Here is a 16,429-nt window from a genome sequence, read left to right on the forward strand (position 1 = left end):
ACAGCGGAGAAGTCCTCCGCTGTCCCGGGCGATTTTAAAATGCCGCCCGCCAGAAGAGGTCGGGGGAAGGCGTTTTCCATAGGAACGCATTAATTGATTTTCAATGCATTCCTATGGAAAACCGTGCATCGCAAGACGAAAAACTCGCAAGACGAAGAGACTTGCGGAACGAATTAATTTCGTATTGCGAGGCACCACTGTATCCTATTTTTCGTTATGACATTCCCAGGTTGAGATACATTGAAATGGATGGTACCCAGCAATACTTTTGAGATGGCCCCGGGGGAAAAGGCTAGGCGGACTTGTGTTGTTGTTGTTTAGTCGTTTAGTCATGTATGACTCTTCGTGACCCCCTGGACCAGAGCACGCCAGGCACTCCTGTCTTCCACTGCCTCCTGCAGATTGGTCAAACTCACGTTCGTAGCTTCGAGAACACTGTCCAACGATCTCGTCCTCTGTCATCCCCTTCACCTCATGTTCTCCATCTTTCCCAACATCAGGGTCTTTTCCAGGGAGTCTTCTCATGAGGTGGCCAAGACTCGTGTAGAAGGATTCATTAACAGCCTCGGACTAGGATAATCTGAAGGATTGTCTCCTTCTTCATCAGGAATGTGACCATCCAAAAAGGTGTGGAACTACCTCTGATTGTGCAGAAAGTTAAATCAGAGGTCCAGGAGAATAAATAGTGTCTCTATCTCACACACCCTGGTTCTTGGGCATCCTACAAGGTGACCAAGGCAGTTTCCATGCCAAAACGAGACCTACACCCGGAAGCAGCAGTTAGTGCAGAATGCTGCAGCACGATTGCTGACGGGAGTGAGGCATTGTCAGCATGCAACGCCCATGCTCAGAGATCTGTGTAGGTTGCCAGTTTGCCACTCGGCCAAGTTCAAGGTGTTGTTACAGAGCTTTCCAAACTGTGTGTCGTGACACGTTAGTGTGTCAGCTGCAGTGTGTAGGTGTGTCGCGTGAATGCTCCTCCTGGGGCTTGAAAGGGGTTAATTTAACCTCCACTTTGCTAGTAAAACTGAATTACTGTGTTGCAAAATGATGCGTGTCCAAAAAATGCGTCACCAACATGAAAAGTTTGGAAAGCTCTGTGTTACTGTCATACCCTCCAACATTTCTTCAGTGAAAATAGGGATGTTGGTGATAATAATAATAATTGCTTTATTATTTATACTCCACATCTGACTGGGTTGCCCCAGTTGGGCAGCTTCCAACATATATAAAAACATAATAAAACATTAAATATTTAAAAACTTCTCTATACAGGGCTGCCTTCAGATGCCTTCTAAAGGCTGTATAGTTACTTATTTCCTAGGTTCTGGGCTCGTATATCTCCATACCTTCTAACATTTCTCTGATGAAAATAGGGACATCCCATTCCATAATGATAATTTTACAATTTATACCCCATCCATCTGACATGAGGAAGAAGAAGAAGAAGAGTTTGGATTTGATATCCCGCCTTTTACTCCCTTTAAGAAGTCTCATGGCGGCTTACATTCTCCTTTCCCTTCCTCCCTCACAACAAACACTGTGTGAGGTGAGTGGGGCTGAGAGACTTCAGAGAAGTGTGACTGGCCCAAGGTCACCCAGCAGCTGCATGTGGAGGAGTGGAGACCCGAACCCGGTTCCCCAGATTACGAGACTACCGCTCTTAACCACTACACCACACTGGCTCTCAACATGGTTGCCCCAGCCACTCTGGACAGCATCCAACATATATAAAATCACAATATAACACTAAACATTAAAAAATAAATCCCTATGCAAGATTGCCTTCAGACGGCTTGGGAGTCGAATAACTCCATACCTTCCAACACATCTCCAATGAAAATAGGGATGTCCTAAGGAAAAGCGGGACAGTCCAGGATCAAATAAGAAACTGTGATGGCTTCTGTAAACCCAGGACTGTCTCTGGAAAATAGGGACACTTGGAGGGTCTGTAATACCCATTCTGCATTTCTAAGAACTTGATCTTTAAATGTTGCCGTGTCTGTCCTTGGGAACTCCCTGCCTATGGACACCAGTCAGGCGACTTTGCTGCAATCTTTTTGGTGTCTGCTAAAAACATCCTTGCTTAGACAAGCCTAACCAGATGTTGAGAGCAGGGGTCAGCAAACTTTTTCAGCAGGGGGCCGGTCCACTATCCCTCAGACCTTGTGGGGGGCCGGAATATATATATATATATATTTGGGGGGTGAACAAATTCCTATGCCTCACAAATCACCCAGAGATGCATTTTAAATAAAAGCACAAATTCTACTCATGCAAAAACACGCTGATTCCTGGACCGTTCGCGGGCCGGATTGAGAAGGGGATTGGGCCGGATCCGGCCCCTGGACCTTAGTTAGCCTGCCCAGGTGTTTAGAGGATTGAGTTTCAATCTGTTTTCAGCCTAGTGTTGAACTACCACATCCTTTGCCAGCCTGGCACCTTCCAGATGTTTTGGAACTGGCTGATGGGAGCTGTAGTTCAAAATGTATGGCGGGCCAAGGATGTGCTACTGTCTCTATAAAGGAATGGATGAAATGTGCCAGGGAGCCATGATGGGCGCAGTTTTCTGACACTTGCCCTACACGTATTAAAGAACATATCTTCCCCCAAATTTTCCAGGTTCACCTTGTGGTTGGCAAGCAACCGCAGGAGATCCTTCGTCCTCCACTCACCCAGGAAGTGACTCAGAGGCCACACCTTCTAGTTGCTAAGCAACTACAAATAGGTTCCTCCTCCTCTGTTTACCTCCAGAGCTGATACCTGGGGCATTGGAAGGCGGCCATAAGGAGACTGGGGAATGACATATATTGTCCTTTTTTTTTTTTTTTGCAAGGGAATCATTCCTTGATGCTAGGTACCATGGCACAGTAATGTGCAGCCAGGCCTGGTACCATGGGCCATGAGAAACTTCTGCAAGCAGCCCTTCGGTATGAGATTAAAAGAAGAGAATGGCATCTATCATACTGGATTAAACGCGAATCAGGATGAGGGGAAAGCGCAGGCCAGAAGGCGCATGGCGCTGCTGGTTCTCAGACCCAGGACACAGACAAGCAGATTCGAGTCTCTGTGCCCCACAATATTCTGACAAACCCTCAATAAAATAGGATAAACTGGGGCGGACTTTGGTCTTTCAAATTTCAGCAGTACCCAAAATTTGCCTTCGCCTCTCACCTTCCATTTTGTTCAATCTGTGATCCCATAGTTGTGATGCTCTGCGGTGATCCCCTAAGCTCGGTGCCCAGTGCGCTGGAACCAGTCGCTCTGCCCTAAATCCGCCTCTGTTCCTATTCCTTGGAATCAGGGGTGACAACTTGAATAAAATATTGGGGAGGGGGGAAAGGTAGGCCCCGCCCCCCATAACCGTTCGCATGACGTGGTGCATGCATACTATTTGAATGGCAATGCCCATCAACTTTGGGGAGGCCCAGCCCCCTCAAATAATTTAGGGCGGAAAAGACCCCCTTAGCCCCTAGGAGTTGTGCTATGTACTAAGCTTGGATCCGAGAACAATAGGCAAGTAGGATCCCAGAATGCAACAATTGATTGGTTTGCAGGAAAAGACCAATCAGGCTACAGGAAGAAGTTACCGTATTTTTCGCCCTATATACGCACTGGCCCATAGGACGCACCTCCTTTTGGGGGGGGGGAATGAATAAAAAAAAATTATCCCCCCCCCAGCCGCAGGGCTAGGGCGGGGGAAGCCTGAGCTTCCCCCAACCCCAGCCCCCAGAACAGGTTGCTATCCGCAAGCCTTGCGAGCCCGCAGCAACTCCCGCCTGGCTCGCAAGGCCTGCAGACACCTGCGCGAAGCACGGGGCGCCCTCTGGAGGAACTGCTGCAGGGCTCCCTAGGCTGCGGATATCTGCCCGAAGTGCGCCCCGCGCTCCGGGAAGCAGGCTGCTATCCGCAGCGTGGGGAGCCCTGTGGGAACTCCCGCGGGCTCCCCAGGCTTGCTGATAGCTTCCTGAAGCCTGGAGAGCAAGTGGGGTCGGTGCGCACCGACCCCTCTCGCTCTCCAAGCTTCAGCGAAAGCCTGCATTCGCCCCATAGGACGCACACACATTTCCCCTTCATTTTTGGAGGGGAAAAAGTGTGTCCTATGGGGCGAAAAATACGGTAATCAGCCTATTAGGCTGGTGGGATCCAGTGGCGTAGCATGGGGGGTGCAGGGGGGGGGGCCCGGCCGCACCGGGTGCAACATCTGGGGGTTAGGGGGCGCAAATTACTTGCCTTGCTCCAGGTGCTGACAACCCACGCTACGCCACTGGTGGGATCGTAGAATGCAACAACTGATTGGCCTGCAGGAAAAGACCAATCAGGCTCCAGGAGGGAAGCTCATTGTGTAAATAATGTATATAAAAGCCTAAGGTTTAGGGTGCAATTCAGTCACTGTTTTACAAGCTGCAATAAAGAGCATGAGATTGGAATAAGGAGCATGGCCTGGGCTTGCTTTTCTTCCTGACCTACATAAAGCCTTGCTTTAGACGTAACTGGAGAGACGAGAGCCCACATGCGCAATTGATTGCATTGCACTGGAGAAGCCATAATGATTAGATCACTTCAATGACCTGCCACGAAACGGTCTCCTTTTCCTACTGCGAGCAAAGGTCAAGTAGGAGGCACTTCCTGTCTTCGCTGGCTGACACGTGGCTGCCCTGTCGGCGACTCGCAATCTTCCAGGCCCACAGCTTGGCAAGCCCTTTTCTTTTAATCGAAGCAAGCTTTCGAGTGGTGTGTTTATGCGTGTGTGTGAACAATGCGAGGCATTAAGGAGAGACCTGGCCAAATCAGTGCGATGCCAAAAGGGTTTTAAAATAACCCAGCCGGCGGCAAAGGAAAATCTTTTCCGTATGGGCTGGGGGAACGTGTCATCTGAAACTCTTTAAGGGAGTGTTTCCCCCTCGAAGGTCAGGCGTTTCTGCATCTTGGAGGAAGGTAGCATTGATCAGGAACTAACGGCAGCAGCGCTCTGGGGAAGGGATGTAGCCCAGTGCATCTTGCACAGAAGTTTCCTGGTTCATCCTCCGGCTTCTTCAGGTAGGACTGGGAGAGAATCCTGCCTGGAAAGGTGGAGTGCTGCTGCCAGTCAGTGCAGACAGCACTGAACTAGATAGACCAGTGGTCGGATTCATTGAAAGGCAGTTTGCTATGGTGCTGTGCCTCGCTTTGCAAGGAGCATGGAGCTGCTGCTACAACTGGCAGCCTCGCATACCCTCCAGCACATCTCCGATGAAAATAAGGACACCCTATTCCAACCTAGCATGTCAAAGTGCAAGTAGATAAATACTGTATTTATCGCTCCATAAGACGCACCAGACCATACGACGCACCTAGTTTTTGGAGGAGGAAAAGCAGCGATCCCTCTTGCTGTTCTGGCTTCTGTGATAGCTGCGCAGCCTGCATTTGCTCCATAAGATGTACACACATTTCCCCTTACTTTTTAGGAGGGGAAAAGTGAGTCTTATAGAGCAAAAAATATGGTAGGTACTGCTCTGGTGGAAGGTAAACAGCATTTCCATGTGCTGCTCTGGTTCGCCAGAAGTGGCTTAGTCCTGCTGGCCACATGACCAGTGAGTTGTACGCCGGCTCCCTCAGCCAATAAAACGAGATGAGCGTCCTAGAGTCGGTCACGACTGGACCTAATGGTCAGGGGTCCCTTTACCTTTATTCCACAACAACAACAATTTTATTATTTATACTCCGCCCATCTGACTGTGTTGTCCCAGCCACTCTGGGAAGATTCCAATATATATATATATAAACGTAATACAGTGGACGCTCGGGTTGCGAATGTGATCTGTGCGGGATGCACGTTCGCAACCTGCAGCAGTGTATCTACGCACACATGGGTTGCGATTCAGTGCTTCTGCTCATGTGCAAATCATGATTTAGCGCTTCTGCGCATGCATGACTGCCGAAACCCGGAAGTAAACCGTTCCGGTACTTGCGGATTTCGGCGGTCTGTAACCTGAAAAAACGCAACCTGAAGCAGCTGTAACCCGAGGTATGACTGTAAAACATTATAAAAAATTCCAGAGACAATAAAAATAACTTTAAAGGTCATAGAATGTTTATCGGATCTCTGGTGGAGCATTGAAGTTTGCTTGGTAGCTTTAGGCTCCACCAAAGTCCTTTGCTTTCTTGGCCCAGCCTACCTCACTAGGTTATTGTGGAATACAGTAAATCAAGATCTAAACCGACTGCAACTTTCCTGCTTCCAGGGCTGTCTTCAGATGTCTTCTAAAGGCTGCACAGTTACTTATCTCCTTGATTCAGGGGTCACAAAGCTTCATACCCTCTCAGATGGAAATACGTATGTCCTAAGGGAAAACGGGACATTCCAGGCTCAAATCAGAAACTGGGATGTCTTCTGTAAATCCGGGACTGTCCCTGGAAAAATAGGGAGGGTCTGGCCTCATGTGATGTCAGATTCTGCCCTAAATGGGTAGAAGGGATGTGCACCTCTAAGGAAAGGCCCAGGTGCATAGAATCGTAGAGTTGCAGAGCTGGGATGTGGTTGGAACTGTTGTAAACAAAAATTGCCCTTTTCCCTTATGGGGTATCCAAGAGCCCATATAGAGTCCTTACGTAGGTTCCCTATTGGTAGGAGAAAATAACAGAGGCCAACCAGAGAATATTGAGAAGCAAAGCAGCTAGTAAGCCTGATCTTTATTGATCTGTTGCAACAGGGTCCTCCCTCACCACACCAAGGAGGGAGGAGGAACCCAGAACAATGGAGCGCAAGGCCTTGTATAGACTTTTGAAATTGCCACCCTGTAGATCAAGACCACCCCCAGAAACATCATACCTACATTACAGAAAAGGCGGTCTAAAACAGAAATTTGAATGTTGTTTTTCTCCTGTCTGGCAGGTTACTTGATTGGATTGCCTGGGGAGCCTGGCCAGTCTTTTGTAATGATAAATACTTAGTTCCTGGGCCATGTCATAGGCTCACACCCTATTCAAACACAGTCATACCCTTAAGACAGGATTTGTGAAGGAAAAGACAATGGGGAGGCTTTTCCATTTTCCTTTGACCTTGCAGAGAAAACATTTGGTCAGTTTGGGAATCAAAAATGGTTCCAGGTCGGTCTTCCTGTGCTGATCTATGTACATGCTTGGTTGGTACACTTATGAACATTGAACACATATCTAAGAGCTCAGAATTCCTATCACAGAACCTAAGAATTGATTTGGCAGAATTTTATAAGATGTGGCCAGGCATGGATAAAGGAAAGTTTTCTCTCTCTTCCTCATCACAATGGATCTCATGGATGTCCATTGAAGTTGGATGTTGGAAGATTCGGGACAGATAAAAGAAAGTTTCGCACAGTATGTATTTTTTGTTGGAACCTTAGTTCAACAAAGGCCCTATGTAGTTTCGAGAAAGGCAATGTCTCAAGGTAATGGGGCCTTGAATGGTTGACCTTAACTTTTAATATTTAAAACAATTGCATTTCAATTCTCTCCTTCCTTGGAGGTGTTGCAGGAATTTATGTATAGGTTGGGGGGGGGTTGCCCTTCCAGCAGATATCATTCACATGCAGCCCACTACCAAAATCAGCACAATCACTTTTGTGACTTTTGTGATTTGTCCCCATAAAACACTTCATCACAGTTTCTTCCCATCTATTCAAAGTGCCTTTGCTGCACGATACCAAATGTAACAATTCGCTGATAAGTGTATCTATGCAGTGGCTCACTGGGAAAACCTCAGAAATTCATATAGACATGTGAGTTCAGCTACTCAGCAGCCCCTCTGCCTGAGTGATAATTCCTGGCATCCTGATACCTGAGTGCCAGACAGGTAGCCATTCCAGAAATAACAAGCCCAGATGAAGACAAAAGGGTGTGATTAACTTGGCTGGGAAACAGGGAAATGTAAAGATCTCTTTTGTTACACTTGATGGGTGTTTGGTGGAGGGCAAGGAGAGCCATGGAGCAGGGTCCAGGATGCTCAGATTACTGCTACCAGACCTCTCCTTTCATGATGTAACCATGATGTAGTCTGGGGGTGTGTGTAACATGGGGATTAGCAGCTAATAAAAGTTTGGGGGCTCTTTTGTTCGGGGCTTCCATCTTGCTTTGTTTTGCAGTGAGTTGGAGTCCTGTCGCGATAGTTTCAATAAAGACCAAGCCTACTGGCTGCTGTTTTGCTCCAGTTTTCCTGGTTGGTGTCCTTGCTTTTTTGTCCAAGGGAGCCCTCGGATTTCTCTGTTAACAGTTGTTCTTAAGGAGAGGCTGGATGGCCACCTGTCATGTATGATCGAGATGACATCCCTGCATTGCAGGGGGTTGGACTAGATGACCCTCAGGTCCCTTCCAACTCTACAATTCTATGATAGTATGGGTTTAATTTGGAGGCTCCTGTGTGTTTTACGGGATGCGGGTGGCGCTGTGGGTTAAACCACAGAGCCTAGGACTTGCTGATCAGAAGGTTGGCGGTTCAAATCCCCGCGACAGGGTGAGCTCCCATTGCTCGGTCCCTTCTCCTGCCAACCTAGCAGTTCGAAAGCACGTCAAAGTGCAAGTAGATAAATAGGTACCACTCCGGCGGGAAGATAAACGGCGTTTCTGTGCGCTGCTCTGGTTCGCCAGAAGTAGCTTAGTCACGCTGGCCACATCACCTGGAAGCTGTACACCGGCTCCCTCGGCCAATAAAGCAAGATGAGCGCCGCAACCCCAGAGTCAATCACAACTGGACCTAATGGTCAGGGGTCCCTTTACCTTTATCTATGTGTTTTACAGTCATACCTTGGGTTGAGTATGCTTCATGTTGAGCGCGTTCGAGTTGCGCTCCGCAGCAACCCGGAAGTCACGGAGTGCGTGACTTCCGGGTTTTGCCGCTCGCACATGTGCAGACGATCAAAATGATGTCACACGCATGCGCAGAAGTGGCGAAAAGCAACGTGTGCGTGCGCAGACATGCCGTCGCTAGTTACGTTTGCTTCCAGATGCGAACGGGGCTCCGGAATGGATCCCGTTCGTATCCAGAGGTACCACTGTATGTCGCTGTGTTATGCCCTCGTGAACTGCCTTAATTTTCTTTGGGAAATCAGGTGGGATAAGTAGTATTGTTTGGCTGGTGTTGGGAGAGAAAGGGTTTCTAAACACTGAGCGGGTTCCAAGGCAGCTAGGTGAAAATGAACAGTGAGCAACAGAACCTGCTGCACTGGTGCAACCCTACACCCCAAGAGTAGATTATATCAACCTCCTCTAATGGGATTTCAGCCCTCTGGACAGGCTTGTCCCACATCGCTCCCTCCCTCCATGCGCCACCACTGTCAAAGGTGTCAGCACAAACTGCTGCTGTGCCTGGCAATCATAGCGATGTGGCTCTGTGGCACCAAGAAGTAACTTGGCTCCAGGCTGTGCCATTAGGCGGTGCTTATGCTGAGTCAAGCATCAGGTGTCCATTTGTGCAAGCGCAGCTGAACACTTTTGGAGACGCAGAGCGGACAACTTTTTGTTCCTTCTCCGTCTCCATCTCCAAAGCAGCTTGTCACCAGGACCTGTCTTGCGAGACTTTAGAGGGCTACGCCCAAAGAATCCCGTCTGCTCTCTGACCCTCCAGCTGTTCTTTCTACCTGGACAGCTCCACCCAGCTTGTCTCTGCATTTCAGCAACTTCCTTTCCTGTCCTGCTGGGGTTGTTGGTTCCAGTTCTTGCGACAAGCTGTGCCTAAACTGTCGGTGAGGACAGACTATCACCAGAGCTCAAAGCCTTGCACTGGCTGGCCATGTGCTTTGGGGGGCAGGTTCAAGGTTCTTGTATTAATTCACAAGTCCGTTAGCAACTTGGGTCCAGGACACCCAAAGAGACCAAAGGACTGGAGGACAAGTCCAAGGAATGGGAACATACTGGACCAAAGGTTGGCCCAGGAAAGGTCTGGAAAAACAAAAACACATTTTCCTGGAGCCAAAACATTGAAGATGGGTCTCCCTGGGGGTGGTGTTTACTACAAAAAAGGCCGGCTGCAAACAAGGCCATTGGATTGGCACTGGTTACATCATCAAGAAATCTCTTCCCAGTCCCCGGAGCTGTTTTTCAACAGCTTTTAAAATGATCCCTTTTCATCTTAATAAACAATTGATGGAAAGATGTACAAATGTGCATGTGGTGCTTCAGAAAAGGCACAGAAGAACTGGGTGGGCCAGCTGAAAGTCAGGATGGCGGGGAGAGAATGAGAGCTGGCCGAGGGTTTGACTTGAAGAACGCACATCTGTCATGCAGGCAGCAAAGTTGGGCTTGTTCCGATGGTGGAAAACCCACGCTGGCCTCTCTTGAAGTGTGACGTCTGCCTCTCTCCATCTTTATACCTTTTCCCGTCTCAGCTGTTTGTGACATCATTCTTGGCAATGCTAGAGATGATTGCGAATCAGAGGGGCATGTCTGAGTGAAGAATGAAACTTTCTTCAAGTGCTTCAGTGCTATAAATAAGGAGAAGCTTCGGATATCAAGGCGGTGCCATTTTCTTTCTAAACTTCCCCCCTGCCCTGGAGGAATCATTGGCGGTTTGAAATTCTGGTAGGATCGGTAGGGAGCAGGTATCATGTCATTTGCAAAATGCTGCTTAGCACTGCAAGGTAAAACAAATGATCTCCTCGGCCTCAATACACCATCATCCCAACCAATACTAGCCGCACATCTCACCAGTATCAAGCTAGCTCGCCTGGTTTCTGATTCCTATGGGTGTGCTCACATTGCCAGTTTATTGCTGGAATTACTGGGATCACTGCAGGCTTTACTCTCGCTGCTGTAGCGTTTGCACCGGACAGCAGTAGCTGGCGCTACATTTTCTTCTCTGCTCCTGCCGCCGCAGAGTTTGCCCCAGACAGCGCTGGTTTGGTGTCCTATTTTCTTCTCAGCCCGAGGAGTGAGCAGAAAGAGTTCACTCCACAAGTGCCAGCGTGGACCATACAGAAGAAGCGAAGTATTTTCATACCAGGACAAACCGCTGCTGTTTGATAAGGTAGGTGCAACCACATCCTTAACTATATAGGGCACTTCCAGGCCGTTTGGGGTGGGATTCAGTCATGCGCTGGTATATTAGGGTTGCGCAATTAAAGCTGATTTGGAGCTGCTGTTTTGCCAAAATATCAGGCTTTTTGCTACAAGGAACACAACGGTTGGGAGAACTGCGGAATAGCACCTACTCTGATGCAATGTCATCTAGCCTCTTGGCAAACAAATCAGAACAAATGCTCCTTAAATAGCCAACAGCCTCTATCTCCCTGCAAACAAATCACGCTGAATGCTCAATGAACAGGATGACTGGAACTGTCCTGTAGTTGGTAAGGTTACTATCCTGCTAATACTTTCTTGGGGTTAGGGAAATGGGAAACTGCCTTATATAGAGTCATATCAATGCTCCATCTATACCTAACTGGAAACAGGTTGCCAGAAGAGGACATTTCCAGAAGTACTTGGACATGCCAGGAATGAACTGGGGGACTTACTATTTTTTATGCAACGCAGGATGCTCTACCGCTGAGCTATGGTCATTGGTTGAGCTCGGCAGGACTTACTTCCAAGGCTTGCAAGGCTGCAAGAGCGTGGGCTATGAGACACAAAGTCTTGGGTTCAAATCTCAGCAAAATGAAATGCAGCTTGGGCCCATGAAGAGTTACCTGGAAGGAAATCCCACTGCATTCAGCAATACTATTTGCACAGAAATCCTAAGTATATTTATCTAGTAAGTGACATTAAAGGTAAAGGCAAAGGACCCTCGACAGTTAAGTCCAGTTGTGAACGACTCTGGGGTTGCGGCGCTCATCTCACTCTATAGGCCGAGGGAGCCGGCGTTTGTCCAGACAGCTTCCGGGTAATGTGGCCAGCATGAATAAGCTGCTTCTGGCAAACCAGAGCAGTGCATGGAAACGCCATTTACCTACCTCCCACAGTGTTACCTATTCATATACTTGCACTCTGAAGTGCTTTCAAACTGCTAGGTGGGCAGGAGCTGGAACCGAGCAATGGGAGCTCACCCCATCGCGGGGATTCGAACTGCCGACCTTCTGATCAGCAAGCCCTAAGCTCAGGGGTTTAGACCACAGAACCATCCGCATCCCTAGTGTCATTAGGCAAACCATTATCTAAGCTGCAATTCATCCCCGCCTCCACATCTATAGCATGGTGGTCATTGTGCTAGCCTACCTTACAGGACAGTTGTAGATTACTGTCTGTAAGATGTTTGGAATAGTTGAAGGACTCTAAATATAAGTCAGCTAGATTTGCGGAACTACAAATAATGGCAGGCATTTGATTTTTTTAAAAAAAATCTTGGCCTCATCGCTTGCCTGCTTCCTCAAGGTTCCCCCAGAGAATCATGTGATTCAGTTTGGAGACCTGCAAAAATCTGTTTTAGATCTGCATGGAATTCTCTTCAAATCAACTTAGCTGCCAATGGAAATAAGCCATCCACCTGTATGAAAAAATAATAATCTTTCATTGGTTCTGGCATGCACAATGACTCATTTTATGCTGCCTGAAAGGGTTTTGGCACTGAACTGTTTTAGAAAAGAGAGAGAAATGACGACTTTGTATTCAGCAGAGTCCTAACAATTTTGCCGTTTGTGTACTAATGCATGCTGTTTGCTAAGATAAAAATCTGAGAATTAAGAAATTCCAGAGGTTATACTGTGGAGTTTGATGAGGTCAGGGAGATGTGGCAATGGGACGGTCAACTAACGTCCTGCAATGTTGTATCTTGTCCACACCCAGATTTTCCCCACCCCTCAAACTGGGATTCAAGACACCACTCCTTACCTGGTAAGCATCCTTCCTGTTAGAAGATGAGGCTACCTTCAAAATAATAATAATAATAATAATAATAATAATAATAATAATAATAATAATGATATTTTGTTTATATCCCGCCCTCCCCAGCCAAAGCCGGGCTCAGAGCGGCTAACATTCTAAAATCATTTCATTATAAAATCAGTTCAAATCAGATTAATGGCAACCATTGGGCTAGAGTTCTGTGAGGATTGCCAAAGGAGGGGGTCAGGCTGTGCCCTGGCCAAAGGCCTGGTGGAACAGCTCTGTCTTGCAGGCCCTGCGAAAATATGTCAAGTCCCGAAGGGCCCTAGTCTCTTGTGACTTGTGCGATTGGTTCTCTCTCCCAGTTTGCATAAGCACACTGTCAAACAATGCACATTTATGCCAAGGCTGTGCATGCTCCGATTTACTCTGCATCCCGCGTGCTCACACCGTTGGTTTGTGGCACTGTGTGCACATGGCACTGGCCACAATCCACATCTATCCTGTATCTCAAGAAATGCTGTGTTCTGATGCATCCCACCCTCTTCCCCAAATGACCTTTGATCTGAGTTGAAAATGTAAGCAATATGAAGACACCCATGCTACTTCTTCGCCCACTGGTGTGGCTAAACAGTGGGTGACTTGAAAACGCATCAAACTGTACCAATGTCTATCATGATGTGCAATTGCTATTTGAAACATAGGGTGAAAAACTCCCTGACCTCCTTGCATTTATGCTGGTAATGTGTGTGTAGTCCAAAGATGTTTTGACAGCAACTTCCTTTTTTTTTTAATCTGTTGTGCATACATCTGCAGGGGAAAGAAAGAGTCCCTCTAGCAGTGAACTCAGGCCAACAGGACTGGAGCCAAAATGGGGCCAGTAAGAATCAAGAAGGTCTGCTTAAGTACAAAAAGTCTTTGAAAAAGACCTAAGCGGGCAAAAATCTCCCCAAAAGGAGCCCAGCAAGGACTGATCACGCCCCGTAGCCACAGAATGTTGGCTATCAGTTGGAAAAGAAAAAATAGAAAAGGCATGTATGCAATGGAATGTCCAGGAATGCAATGGAATATCCTGGAGGAGGGCCTGCCTGCCTGGAACCCTGAACAGGAGAATAAGAGAATCATACAATTGTAGAGTTGGAAGGGACCACAAGGGTCATCAAGTCCAACCCCGCCAGGCAGGAATCTTTTTGTCCAGCATGTATCTTGAACCCAAAACCCTGAGATAGTCTCATGCTCTGCTGACTGAGCTAGCCCAGGTTCAACTCTTCTTAAAGGTAAAGGGACCCATGATGATTACGTCTGGAGTTGCGGCGCTCATCTCGCTTTACTGGCCGAGGGAGCTGGCATACAGCTTCCGGGTCATGTGGCCAGCAGGACTAAGCTGCTTCTGACGAACCAGAGCAGCGCATGGAAATGCCGTTTACCTTCCCGCCGGAGCGGTACCTATTTATCTACTTGCACTTTGATGTGCTTTCAAACTGCTAGGTTGGCAGGAGCAGGGACTGAACAATGGGAGCTCAGCCCGTTGCGGGGATTCGAACCGCCAACCTTCTGATCGGCAAGCTCTAGGCTCTGTGGTTTAGACCACAGTGCCACTTGCGTCCTCTTCTTAGGTGAGGATAAATGGCGACATTTTGCTGTAGATCTCGCTGTTAAACTTCTGTTTTTAAAAACAGACCTAGGGCGAACTCAGAACATGCTAAGAGGCACTTGTCCTTAGGTCCTTTCTTTGGTAGGAAACACACTTTGAATGAAGTGTGATGTAATAACTGGAGCGCACTGCGTTTGGATGCCGGAAACTGAGATTCAACTTCCTCCTCTGCTCTGACGCTTGCTGAGTGAGTCACTCTTTCTCTGCCTAACTTCTTTGCAGGCTTCTTACTAGTACAAAACGTTGCTCCGAGGTCCTTGAGAAACAAGCAACAGATGTAACAAACAAAGAACTGGTTCTACCCCAGGGAGTGGCACTTTGTGCATGCTCTGAAGCTGTATCCTTGGGTCTTTTTGTTTCCTCTAGGAGGGAGAAACAAAATCCCGCTTTGAGGATAGTCAGTGAGAAGGATGTGCTCTGAGTCACCAGGTCCTTAGGTCGTTTTCTGGAGAGGAGAAAAATCATTTAAGGGAAAGGCATCTTTGCATGTGCCCTGCCTGAGTCATACATAGGTGGGCAGACTTCAAACTTGCTGGATATTTTTTGTTACTAGATCACTGAGATTCCCCAGTTGGATGCAGGTGGAATACAGCGGTGGGGTATATTCTTAGAATTATAGAACAGGGTGCCTCTGAACAGCACCAGAGCTGAGTGCACAGTCCAGTCCTGCAAAAACCCACTCCTGGTTTTCACAGCAAGCTTTCCATCTTCAGAGGGAGGCTATTTTGCTGCTGCTTTCAGCAAACAGCATTGGAATGGCTGATTTATTCTGAAATTACCTGAGAGATCTATTAGCAGATCCTGATGCATCTTCAGCAACTCCCATGCTTGATCTGAGACACCTGCGCAGCTCACACATCATGGTAAAATCAGAGTTAATGATTTACCGCAATGTAAATGCACTGATCTTGGTCACTTTACTCTCCAGTTGCTCAAAGGAGAAGCAAGCAAGCTACAATCCCTGGCTTAGGCCTAGGTCTGAGCATTCAGACAACCCACGACTAGCGAGCCAAGAACAAACATTGTCTACAGATTGTGGTGTTCTTGGGAGTGAATAAACTCCTGTCCGGATTTAACATGATTGTGGTTTATTTTCCCTGCACAAGCTTATTTGTAAGATTTCTCCAGGGTAGACTAACACAATATAGTACAGCTATGAAAAGACACAGAATTGTTACGATTCTAAAAGAAGTAAAACCATTAAACATTGAAGAGAAGGGTATAAATTCAACGAAACAGGCAGGTCCCACAAAAACTAAACACCTTAACGTGTCAAAGGCCAAGGTAAAGAGGCAATTCTACAGCATATGCTGGAAGCTGTACAGTGAAAATGCTAGACACGCCTCTGTAGGGAGTTCATAGAATCATAGTTGGAAGGGTCCCCAGGGGTCATCTAGTCTAACCCCCTGCAACGCAGGAATCTTAGCTAAAGAGAGATGGCCATTCAACCTCTGCTTAAGAACCTCCAAGGAAGGAGAATCCACAACCTCCTAGGAAGGTGAGTTCCTAGGAGAGCCAGTATGGTGTAGTGGTTAAGAGCGGTAGTCTTGTAATCTGGGGAACCGGGTTCAAGTCTCCGCTCCTCCACATGCAGCTGCTGGGTCAGTCACACTTCTCTGAAGTCTCTCAGCCCCACTCACCTCACAGAGTGTTTGTTGTGGGGGAGGAAGGGAAAGGAGAATGCTAGCCGCTTTGAGACTCCTGAAGGGGAGTGAAAGGCGGGATATCAAATCCAAACTCTTCTTCTTCTTCTTCTTCTTCTTCTTCTTCTTCTTCTTCTTCTTCTTCTTCTTCTTCTTCTTCTTCTTCCACAATCTGGGGGCTGCCACAGAGAAGGCCCTTCCCTTGGCCGCCTTCCCCACACTTGGGGAAACGGCTGAGAGTGCACGCTATGTGGATGATAAACCCTGTGGAGGTGGGTAGGGATGGAGGAGCAAAGCAGGCAAGGCCGGTGCTTCTGCAGCAAGCCATTAATTGCGATTAAGAGCGGTAGACTCGTAATCTGGTGAA

Source organism: Podarcis melisellensis (genome assembly GCF_964234715.1).
Source record: "Podarcis melisellensis genome assembly, chromosome: 9".
Lineage (NCBI taxonomy): Eukaryota > Metazoa > Chordata > Lepidosauria > Squamata > Lacertidae > Podarcis > Podarcis melisellensis.